Here is a 12,538-nt window from a genome sequence, read left to right on the forward strand (position 1 = left end):
TTCCTTCCTGACACAACATTTAGCTTTTCCCTTGACCCTAATGCATCATTTGCATCTGGCATAACTACACCCCTCATGCAGCTTTAGTAGCTGATGGTTTTCTAATATGGACTGATGTCTGCAAACAAAGTACAAATCAGATATGAGTAGGTATGCGTTCTTTTAGAAAGAAATCATCTATGTTGCCTAATAGTGTTATTAAAAAGACGAAATACCACACAAGGAGAGACGCTACAGAGCAAGTTGCAAAGATTTTTGTAGTGTTCATGAAAATAATTTTTGTTTGTTTGATTTTTTTCCCCCTGTACTTATCCTCAGAAAGAAGTTGATTTTTGATGTTGGTCTGAGCATTTCAGCTATAACTAGCCTTGTTAGTCATCTGTGGCCAAAGGACCAAACAGTGTTTCCCAGTCAAAGCCCCTAGCACCCTACAAATGCTAGCTTGAATTCATGTTCTTTCTTCAATACAATCTTTTATTCTGCTCAGCAGAGAAGCAGATTGTGTAGCAAGTCTCCACTTTAATTTCATCATCATCCTCTGCTATTAGGATTTCCAAAAACTCTGTGAGTGAGGACTCTGTAAAAACTCAAAAACTCTGTAACTCTGGCAAGTTGGACATGAGTCAGTAATGAATCCTCACAGCCCAGAAAGCCAATTGCATTCTGGGCTGCATCAAAAGAAGCATGGCCAGCAGGTTGAGGGAGGTGATCCTGCCCCTCTATTCTGTGCTGGTGAGACCTCGCCTGGAGTACTGCATCAGGTGTTGAGTCCTCAGGACAGGAGTGATATGGACATGTCGGACAGCCTCCAGAGGAGGGCCACAAAAATGATCCAAGGAATGGAATATCTCCCCTGTGAGAATGGGCTGAGAGAGCTGGGGCTGTTCAGCTCTGGAGAGACCTGATAGCACCTCTAAGTATCTAAAGAAGGAGACAGAAAGAAGGGGACAGACTCTTTAGCCATCTGTTGTGATAGGACAAGGGGAAATAATTTCAAACTAAAAGAGGGGAGATTTAGGGACTTAGGGATATAAGAAAGAAGGGTTTTTTTATTATTTTTATTTTTATTTTTTTTTTAAATGATGATGGTGACGGAGCACTGGAATGTTGCCCAGAGAGGTGGTGGATGTCTCATCCCTTGAGACATTCAGGGTCATGCTGGACAGGGCTCTGAGCAATGTAATCTAGCTGTAGGTGTCCCTATTCACTGCAGGGACGTTGGACTAGATGACCTCAAAGGGTCCCGTCCAAATCAAAGGATTCTGTGATTCTATGATTCTATGTATAGGAATATTTTTATATATCTTTGTGAATTGCTTGTATGCAAAACTTACAGCTACATCTGATAGAACTATAATCCAGCAGAAAGAAAAATGTTTGTGTATGATGCAGAAAGATTATTTTCTTTATACAGTAAAGAGCTATCCAGTACTTTGTTACACTATCTTTCTTTTTGCTTTCTCTCTGCTAGTTGCCTTTCCAATGCCATCTCCAGAGTTTTGTTTAAATGTGGTCCTACAAAACCTACTATTGAATATATCTCAGCAGATTTGAAGACTAGAATACACCATCTGACTTAATCGGTAGGAAATTCATCACATCCCTTAACCTACTGTACACATTTCTTTTGGTGCTGCCCAGGATATGGCTGGCTTTCTGGGCTTGAGGGCACATTGCTGGCTCATGTCCAGCTTGATATTCACTAGTATTCCCATGTTCTTTTCAGCAGGGCTGCACTTAATTCTTTTGCACCCAAGTTGTATTGACAGCAGGGGTTATAGCTTGTATTTGGCTTTGTTGATCCTCATGAGGTTCACATGGGCCTACTGCTTGAACCAATCTTGGTCTCTGGATGGCGCCTCTTCCCTCGGGTGTGTTGACTGCACCACACCACTTGGTATCATCCATGAACTTGCGGATTCAGTTCCACTCTCAACGTCACTGATGAAAATGTTAAAGATCACCAGTCACAGTACTGCACCCTGAGGAACAACATTTGTCACTGATCTTCATCTGGACATTGATCCATAGACCACGACTCTCTGGATATGATCTCTGGGTGTCCAGCCTTTCAGCTTGCCTAGGCTGCACTGAGTAAAGAGGAACTGTTTGGGGACACATATAGAACATATAATATAGTGAATGTATATACATTTTTTTTCAATTATTAAAACATAAAAAAGAGGGAAACAAAGCCATAAAATGACCAAGTTGGACATGTGTGTTTCAGATATTTGTAAGTGTTGATAAGATTCCCCTCTCAGCTCTCTCTTCTCCAGGCTGAACAGCTCCAGCTCACTCAGCCTTTCTTTATAAAGGGGATGCTCCAGACCCCTAGTCATCTTTGTGGCCCTTCTCTGGACTCTATCTAGAAAGTTCCCTTACTGCCTTGAACTGAGGAGCTCAGAACTGGACACAGAACTTCAGATGTGGCTTCACCAGGACAGAAAAGACAGGCAGAAACCCTCCCTCCCCCCTTCTGGCCCTGCTCTTTGAAAAGCACCCCGGGACAAAGAGAGTACAATGGTGCAGAGTAAAGGCACCATGAAGAAACTGGAGAGGTCAGGAGAGGAAGGTGAGGGCAGAAATTTCTCCCAGAGCCATCCCAGCACACATCCAGGCCAGGAGACATTTGAGATCTGTCTTCAGCTGTGAGCAGTGGAGGCAGGCAGAAATCCTGCAACTTTCCTGATGCCAGGACTGGTCTTTCCTCATTGCTGCTCCTCTGTGAGGCTGTCCTGAGAGAACACGCCTGTGCCCATGTAAGTGTAGGACAAGCTGTGCCTGTGTGCCTGCCTGTGAGCATACAGAAGTACCCGTGCCAGCACCCATGGCAGAGACCACGTGGGTGGGAAGCGTGGTGTGCCTAAGCACGGGAATAAAGCAGTGCATCCTGTGCATGATTGTGTGCTGGGGCAGGGCACTGTCTGCAGGACTGCCTGTGTTTGGCCGTGCCAATGACCATGCTCTCCATACTGATCTGGCTGATGATGTGCAGGTGAAGTGATGGCAACAAATAGTGTGAGGGGATCCCTGCAGACTGAGCCTGTGCATGTCCAGGACTCAGCGGACATCCTTGCTCAGGCAGCTGCACTGCTGCAGGAGCTGATCAAGGTGTGTGATCCAACTGTGGAAACACCACAGAACCAGAGCTGCTGGGTCTCTGCTGACAGATGTCAACGGTTTAAAACCATGACAACAGCCTTGGGTGGAAGGAGGTCTTAATGCCAGCTGCAGTTTCTTCTCATGCCCCAGAACCCAATGCTATCTATAGCAGGAGGAATTGGGGCAGGCATGTGGTTCAGTCTGATGATGCAGGAGACCATGGCTGAGCAGCCGGTAAAGAGAGAAACCCTTGCCTGGGGGTCCCAAGGTTCCAGGCAGCTCCTGATTGTAATGCTTCTGTATTTTGTTGTGTCCTGGGTAGGGGAAGCTAGGAGGTGGGGATTTGGGAGCCCCTGTGGAGAGGCATTATGCAGCCCGAAGACATGTGCAGGCCCCCTCACCACAATCCAAGCAGAGGCTGTTGTTCCCAGCATGGTACAGGGGCCATGGGTTGTTTGCAGAGGATGGCTGGTAAAAGCTAAGACAAATTTACACCTGGCTCTGCCTGAAATTTTGCCTATTTTGCAGGAGATTTCTTCTGCTCTTAGCCTGTCTGCAGCCTGCCTTCCTCCTGGTTCTGCTGAAGAGAGTCATCCTACACTGGATCCCATCTCTGGGGCTGGTGTCTGGCTTTGGCTGCTATTCAGAGAAACACATTATTTCCTGATCCCATCAAGTATCACAGACTTCCATCATGGCACTAGTGGGTCTGCACAGGTGTTATGCATGCCCACCCTGTTACTAAAAAGGTGGAAGAAAAAAAAAAAAAAAGAATCCCAGAACAGAAATCTGTCATTATGTATGATAAGCATGAGACATCATCATCAAATGCTATCTGAGTGGTCAGAGGAAGGTAGGTACCAAAGTGCCTTGTCTATGGGACCAGACAAGATCCATCCATGGGTTCTGAGGGAACAGGCACATGAAGTTGTAAAGCGGCTATCCATCATATTTGAAAGGTCATGGCAGTCTGGTGAAGTTCTCTCTGGCTAGAAAAGGGGAAACATAACCCCCCTTTCCAAGAAGGGAAAAAAAAAAAGAAGATCCAGGGAACTACAGGCTAGTCAGTCTCACCTCTGTGCCTGGCAATATTATGAAGCAGATCCTCCTGAAGGCCCCACTAAGGCACACGGAAAATAAAGGTGAGGTGATTGGTGGTAACCAATGTGGCTTCACCAACAGCAAGTCATGCCTGACAAATTTGGTGGCCTTTTATAATGGAGTTACAGCATCAGTGGATAAAGGAAGAGCTACTGATGCCATCTACCTGAACTGGTGCAAAGAGTCTGACACTGTCCTGCACAATATCCTCGTCACCAAATTGGAGAAAAAATGGATTTGGTGGATGGACCGCTCACTGGATAAGGAATCGGCTGGATGGTTGCACTCAGAGAGTGGCGGTCAATGGCTCAATGTCCAAGTGGAGATCGGTGATGAGTGGTGTTCCTTAGGGATTGGTGTTGGGACCAGTGTTATTTAACATCTTTGTAGGTGATATGCACAGTGGCATCAAGTGCAGCCTTAAGAGGTTTGCAGACAACAGCAAGCAGAGTGGTGCAGTTGACATTCCAGAGGGAAAGGATGCTATCCAAAGGAAGCTAGACAGGCTTGAGAGGTGGGCCCATGCCAACCTCATGAAGTTCAACATAGCCACATGCAAGGTCCTGCACCTGGTCTGGGGCAATCCCAAGCACAGATACAGTTTGGGTGGAGAATGGGTTGAGAGCAGCCCTGAGAAGAAGGAATTGGGAGTGTCAGTTAATGAAAGATTCAACATAAGCCAACAGTGTGTGCTTGCAGCCCAGAAGGTCAACTGTATCATGGGCTGTATGAAGAGAAGTGTGACCAGCAGGTTGAGGGAGGTGATTCTACCACTCAACTCCACACTCGTGAGACCCCACCTGGAGTACTGCATCCAGTTCTGGAGCCCACAGCACAAGAAGGACATGGAGTTGTTGAAGCAGGTCCAGAGGAGGGTCACAGAGATGATCAGAGGGCTGGAGCACCCACTCTATGAGGTCAGGCAGATAGAGCTGGGTATCTTCAACCTGGAGAAGAGAAGGCTGTGAGGAGACCTCATAGCAGCCTTCCAGTACCTGAAGGGGGCCTGCAGAAAAGCTGGGGAGGGACTTTTTAGATTGAATGATTGAATCATTCAAGACCAGGCTGGATGGGGCTTTGAGCAACCTGGTCTACAGCAGGGGAGTTGGATCTAGACAGTCCCTTCCAACTCAAACCATTTCATGATTCTATGACCAACTTATACAGTGATAGGACTGTATCAGTTATGAAGGTATGGAATAGTGTGGGGCTTAACAGTGATTCCCAGGAGGCCCCACTCACACCAGGCTACCAGCCTGAAAATGAGCTGAGTATCACTGCTCTGAACACAGCCTGTTAGGTAGTTCCCCATCCCTTGTACAGACCACTTCTCTAGCCCAAAACGCACTGTTTTGTTGTTGTTGTTGTTTGTTTGTTTGTTTGTTTGTTTTGTTTTCTAGAAAGATGCTGTAGAAAGGTGTCAAAAACCTTGCAGAAATAAGACAGACAATGTCTGCTGTTCTCCCCATGTGAGCGGAGCAAATTACTTTCTCATGGAAGGCAATTAGGGGCTTGCCACTGCATACTGAAATAGAAGACACTTTCTAGGGAAATCTGGTTAATTTTTGCTAACTGGTGTTAGGCACCTTAATAAGATACTATTCAGTCCTGAAGGAAGTCCTAGGGATCTTATCCAATATTTCTATCACTGTTTAAAGGTCGTGTTGTGGTTTAACACAGCAAGCAGCTCAGCACCACACAACGTTTTGCTCACTCACTTCACATAGGGGGGAGTATCAGAAAAAAAAATAGATATAGAAAAGGAAGAGAGAAATAACCATAATGATGATTATACACACAGATGGACACATGTGGGTTGCTTCAAAAATAATGCCTCCTGTTTATTTCCATGTAAACTGCAACAGATATGAAGAGATCAATAAAACTATTTGATAGAGCAAATTCTCAACTACAAAGCACAATTTTTTCAACAGTTACAACCATTAGCTATGTGTTTTCACCAACAGTGAACAGGAGCCCGTGTGTCCTGCTCATAAAAATCTGCACCAGCAGAGGTGACCCACTGTTGCTGTTGCTACTGATGAAATGCACCACCCACTGCCTAACTGTGCGCACATCCACTCTTTGGTCTCCATAGACATTCAACAAGCATCAATGAATATCAGTGAGTGCCTTTTTTTCCTGCATGGAGGAATTCAGTGACACACCTCTGCTTCATACGCACTTCCATGTCAGACACTACTTTGTCAGACTGTCCCTCTGCTGCCATCTGTCACACAGCAACAAAATGGATTGTAATGGAATCTTGGTGGGAAGGCTCAAGCTCTACTGCCACTCCACCAACATCTACTTCTGAGCTCATGGGCCAGCAGAATAAAACAAGAGACGTTATCTTCAGAGCAACCTTCATGTAGATGGATGGATGGATGGATGGATGGATGGATGGATGGATGGATGGACGGACTGACGAAGAACAGAAAGAAGGATTTTTTTCTAAAGTGCCAGCTGCACATCTTAGGAAAGAAGTGTTACATCGAAAAGCCCTGCTGTGGCAGACGTCACTGAAGTTTAACATTTGCATAAGGTTGTACCAAGAGCCCAGACGTTCTCTGTTACAAGACGAGGCCTGCCCAGGCACCAGCGGAGGCTGCACTTCCCCGGTGAGACAGAAGGGAGCTATCTCCTTCACCTGGTTGCAGTGATCGCGGATGAATTCCCTGCTGTACCCCAGCTCCACGCAAGATGGCAGCTCTCCTCTGCCAGGCCTCCATAGGTGCTGCTTTAACAAGGCGACGGTTGAGGAAGCTGTGATAGGTTTGAGAGAATCGAGTTTTCCGTCAAAGCCACTTAGCAAAGATATCATCAACCTTACTCAGTGACCTTCTTACAGCCAAGCAAACCGTCTTAGCCTGCCCATATTTCTTCCTTTCCTGAGCTGAAAGACACACCGGCGTATGATGAGCCCCTTTACAGTGCAGGCAGCTCTTTGTGTTTCTGTAACATGATGAGGCAGCACATTTCAAATTCTTGGAAAAAAGAACAGGGGGAACCCATGGCTGCCTGTGACAGAAATGTGGCCAGTTTCTCAAGAAAGGGTTAATGACTTAAGAATGAGAGGAAAGAGCAAAGGCTGGTCTTGAATGGGACATAAACACTGTGGTTTATGCATGTGGAGGGGAGGTGGGTTTGAGCCACGCTAGATCCAGACACACGAGAATAGCCCCCTGCCCCTGCTGATATCTGCCTACTTTTCCATACACCCGCTGAGCAATATTATTTCACCAATATTGTTTATACTCAGGGTGGGTGACATAGAATCTTAGAATAACCAGAGTTGGAAAAGACCTCCAAGATCATCCAGTCCAACCATCCACCTACCACCAATATTCCCCCCACTAAACCATGTCCCTCAGTACAACATCTAAATGTTTATTGAACGCCTCCAAGAGCAGTGACTCCACCACCTCCCTGGGCAGCCTGTTCCAGCACCTGACCACTCTCGTGGAGAAGACATTTTTCCTAATATCCAAACTGAAGCTCCCATGGCACAGCTTGAGGCCATTCAATCAAGTCCTATCACTAGTTGTGCAGGAGAAGAGGTCAACCCCTGTGTCCACATAAGTTGTCACAGTTCACAATACCAACTTTCCAAGGCACGCTGCTCACAGGAAATCATCAGCTCTCTGAAAAGCCACAGTCAAACCCAAAATCTCTGTCCTGCTGTGCTGGTGGCTGCCTGTCTGCTTCTCTATCACTGCTTCAGTACCATTGTGCTTCAATGCACAGTGAAGGAGGCAGAGACTGGCTCATAGTGATGCTGTTAGATCTACTTGCCACCGTGCCTTGTTTATGATGTGCTGGCACATCATCAGTCAGGAGACACTGTTCAATGAAGTACAGCAATGTAAAACCTAGATCTAGTCATGGTATTTGTTTACGTAATCCAGGCTGTGGCCTGATGGTGACCAGTTTTAACATACAATGACAATTCTAATTTTGACTTCTACATAAATGATCAGTGCTAATAATTAGCCTTTTGCACAGCATCCTTATCTGGAATCAGTTGCTTATGCCCAAAGTGGGTGCATTGGTGCAACATTACCCTGAAAACTGTAGCTAGGCCAAATTCACTCAAAGAGAAACTGAAACTGCATGGGTAAAATCTGTTTCATTTTCTCCTCTGATCTGTCATCTGTCCTAAATCATGTATGGGGAATGAAATATTTGACTAGATACAAAGCAGAAATAATTTTAACTTTCATCATTTTACACCTTCACTGAGTAAGTTAAATATGATTTTTACATGACATTAAAGAAAAGAAGCACAGAAAAACAAAACAAAACAAACAAACAAACAAACAAAACCAGCAGAAATATTGGCGAAAAAAGCAAGTCATTTTTTCCCTTATCTTTACATGTAGTGCAGTTCGAAGAATCAGTTTGATTTTTACCCTAGTATTTTTTCTGTAAAACTATTTCAGTGTCATAAATCAAATCATGATAGAGATAGTCTGCAGAATTAATATTTGGAAAGGAGGTTTACGTCTATGTCAGTCTGCTTAATTGATTTCATTGAACTGGAAAGGTTATCTACAGAACTGAATTCTAAAATCTGTCATCTTAACATTTTCCAAAATGGAACAGCAAATGCTCATGTAGAACCTCATAACTTTAAAGCTGCTGGATCAAAATAGTTAAACAAATTGAAAGAAATGAAAAGCAATGCTGTAATAATGTGGCCTTTAGGAGAACAATTTCCCTGTTTTACCCTAGCATATTTATTTGGTCCTCTTTTCTCTGATAACTAAAAACATATTGACCGTAAACATGGATGACTGCAAACAGTTAAGACTTTAACCCTATGGTAATTATTCCTTTGGCTTACAAGAGTTGCTAATTTCTCTTTTGGGAATGATTGTTCAACAAAAAGTCCAGATCTTTACTTTCTTACACTAAAGAAAAAAACATTATGATGGACACTGAGGATTTTTCTTTTTGTTTTACAATTAGTGCTCGTCTTTTGAGAAAATGAAGTAAATGAATATACATAGATATGTTAATTTTGAAAATCCAAGGATGCACACAGAGAGTAGATAAACTTCTGGCTTTGACACAGCATGCTTTTCTTTGCAGTAAGGGAAGTCCCAGAGTTATCTAACCCTTTTAGTTAACTAAAGAACTCATCAGCTTAGTAAAGCTTCTTTAAAATGAGTAGCTTCCTCTTCATTCTCGGAATCAAGATTTCATAGTTTTTTGTTCTTACTGGAGAGAGGTTTCTCAGACCTGCTTGTATTGATGACTTTCATTTTTAGGTACCGTACATATCTGCTTTCATTTTTTAAAGTGTGCTATTTACCAATGTGATATTTATTACTAAGCAATTATTATTTAAAGTGTATTATGACAGTAGATGAATTAGTTACACCGGTTATCTCCATGCCTAGCACCAGTCTGAACTGCAAGGACAAAACGGGATGAGTAAATTTGATTCCTACTCATCAAATCCCTGACTTTTTTAGAGTAAATGAAATCAAAATGTCATTGTTAATTTAGGTAGAAAAATATGTATTTGGACAGGGATGCATGGGATACCAAAGTAGGAAACAGATTTGCTCCTTGTTGTAACTTCAAAATGAAGACATTCCTAAGGAGATATGCTGCTATTTAATGTCTGGCCAGGAATAAGGTTTGCTTAGCTCATATTTACTCGTTTTCGTCTCCATTTGGGAAAGACCTCCTACATCACAAATGCTGTAAAAGCTAAACAGGTGATACCTGTGATTTGATTCTCTTCTCCCTTCTTATTGGATTTGAAATAGTTTTGTTGTTGTTTGGGGTTATTTGGGGGGGAAAGGGGGAGGTTGTTTTCTTTTCCACTGTAAGAAGAAGAACAGAAGATTGTTTATCATTGCAGTTTTTATCTGAACTGTTCTTCTCATGTTGTAACATTTTGTGAGTCTAAGAGTTCTTCAGTATCTGATTGTACTTTGTACCATTAGAGAAGTTCCCGAAGAATTCTAAACTGCGGGGGGAAAGATGGCATATAGGAAGAGATACCAAGACAGTATCATTTTCCCTGGATTCTGATTAAGCTGAGGCTGGGATTCCCGACGGTGTATTTCCTACTCTCAGACTCACCATTGCCCTTCTCTTTGCTCTCTGTTTTTAACAGTGAAGCTGCCACTCTTCTTTCCCCACTGGAAGAGCATGAATTACCAGCTCTTGAATATTTTCTTGTCTGAAGAGTCTTCAGCATGCCATGCAGTCACAAAACAGGAGTAAGTGTAACTAAAGTACCCTCGGAATACCTGAACATCTCCAGATGGGAAAACAACAGGAGAATAAGGTCCTTGTCTAGAGTGTGGGTGTCCAACATTTTGGCTTGCCTGGGTTGCATCAAGTGCAGAGGGCCACTTATAAAATACATTACATACCTAATATATGTAAGTAAAAAAACTTCTTTTGTTATTATTATTATTATTTAATTAAAACATATAAGAAAGAGGGCAGCAAAAACTTCAAACTGACGGGCTTTATTCCAGCAATGCTGGGATAGAAAAATATGTAGCCATTTTTTAAATAGTATTAGCACTCTTTTCTATGTAACTATAACAATATAATGATCAAAACACTATTTGATACATTTTTACACTTCCTATAGCACAGCTGTTAAACAAACGAACAAACAAACAAGCAAACAAACAAAACCCACCATTTTAACACATTGACTCTGGAGTCCACAACTATTGAGGTCAATTTTTCTGTGCCAAGATATGGACACTGCAGATGTTGCCATCATTTTTACCCTTCCAAGAACTACGTTTAAAAATTCCCATACACTCCATGTGTTTAATATGTTATTAGTAGACAATGCTCTATTACTCCGAGTTCAGAAGACTTACCGATTGGTTATTTTTTGACAACTCTGTATTTGCTACACCTTTCCTGACTGTAAAGCTGGGCTTACATGAGAACATTTTGAAATTATTTCTGATTTTGAAATATAGAATCATAGAATCACTACGGTTGGAAAAGACCTCCAAGAGCTAGTCCAGCCATCCACATATCACCAATATTTCCCCACTAATTCACATCCCTTAGTACTTCCATCCCAGCATTTAACCACTCTTTTGGAGAATACATTTTTCATAATATCCAACCTGAACCTCCTCTGATGCAACTTGAGACCATTCCGTCTCATCCTACCACTGGTCAGGTAGGAGAAGACAACAAACCCCACCTCAGCACACATTCCTTTCAGGTAGATGTAGAGAGCAATAATGTCTGCTCTGAGCCTTCCCTTCTCCAGACTAAACAAGCTGAGTTTACTAAGTGGCTAAGTTTCCTCAGCTGCTCCTCATAAGACTTGTGCTCCAGATCCCTCACCAGCTTCAGTGCCCTTGTCTGGACACGCTCCAGGGCCTCAGTAGCTTTCTTGTAAGGAGGGTCCAAAACTGAGCATGGTGCTGAGTACAGGGGGACAATCACTTCCCTGCTCCATCTGACAACGCTATTTCTGATACAAGCCAGGATGCCATTGGCCTTCTTGGCCACCTGGGCACAGTGCTGGCTCACACTGAGCCAAGTGTCAACCAACACCCCCAGGCCCATTTCTTCTACACAGTGTACTGGCCACTCTGCCCCAAGCCTGTAGTGTTGCCTGGAGTTGTTGTGCCCAAAGTGCAGGACCCAGCACTTGGTCTTGTTGAATCACTTCTTTCCATTGGACTCAGCTGAGCCATCCAGCCTATCCAGATCTTTCTGTAGGGCCTTTATACCCACAGGAAGATCAACACCTCCTCCCAGCTTGGTGTCATCTGCAAATTAATTGACAGTTCACTCAAGATCATCAATAAAGATATTAAACAGGACAGGTCCCAGTACCAACCCCTGGGGAACATTTCTCATGACTTGTTGCCAACTGGATTTAATTCCATTCATTATTCTCTGGTCCCAGACCTCCAGCTGGTTCTTTACCCAGCTGTTTTTGTTTGTTTGTTTTGTTGGAACTGAATGATCTTTAATGTCCCTTCCAACTCAAGGCATTCTGTAATTCTATGAGTCTATGAGACATAAAACAAAACAAAATGTGGCTGTCCAAAGCTATTTGAAGCTGCTTTTCTGTGTTTTGAAATCCTCAGGAAGGATCTAATTGTACTGAGTACGAATTGCTGTTGTTTCCCAACATAAGTCTTTCCACATCGCATCCTAACGTGGAATATGGAATTAACTTCAGTAACAGAATCATTTTTGAAACTCAGACTTGTCTCTAATGCCAGACACTGCAGTAAAGTGAAACTAAAACTACAAACCATTAACACAGCAGAGCTTGTATTAAAGTTGAGGCAGTCATGAATGAATAAATCAAGAA

This window comes from Gallus gallus, chromosome Z, assembly GCF_016699485.2.
Source record: "Gallus gallus isolate bGalGal1 chromosome Z, bGalGal1.mat.broiler.GRCg7b, whole genome shotgun sequence".
Taxonomy (NCBI): domain Eukaryota; kingdom Metazoa; phylum Chordata; class Aves; order Galliformes; family Phasianidae; genus Gallus; species Gallus gallus.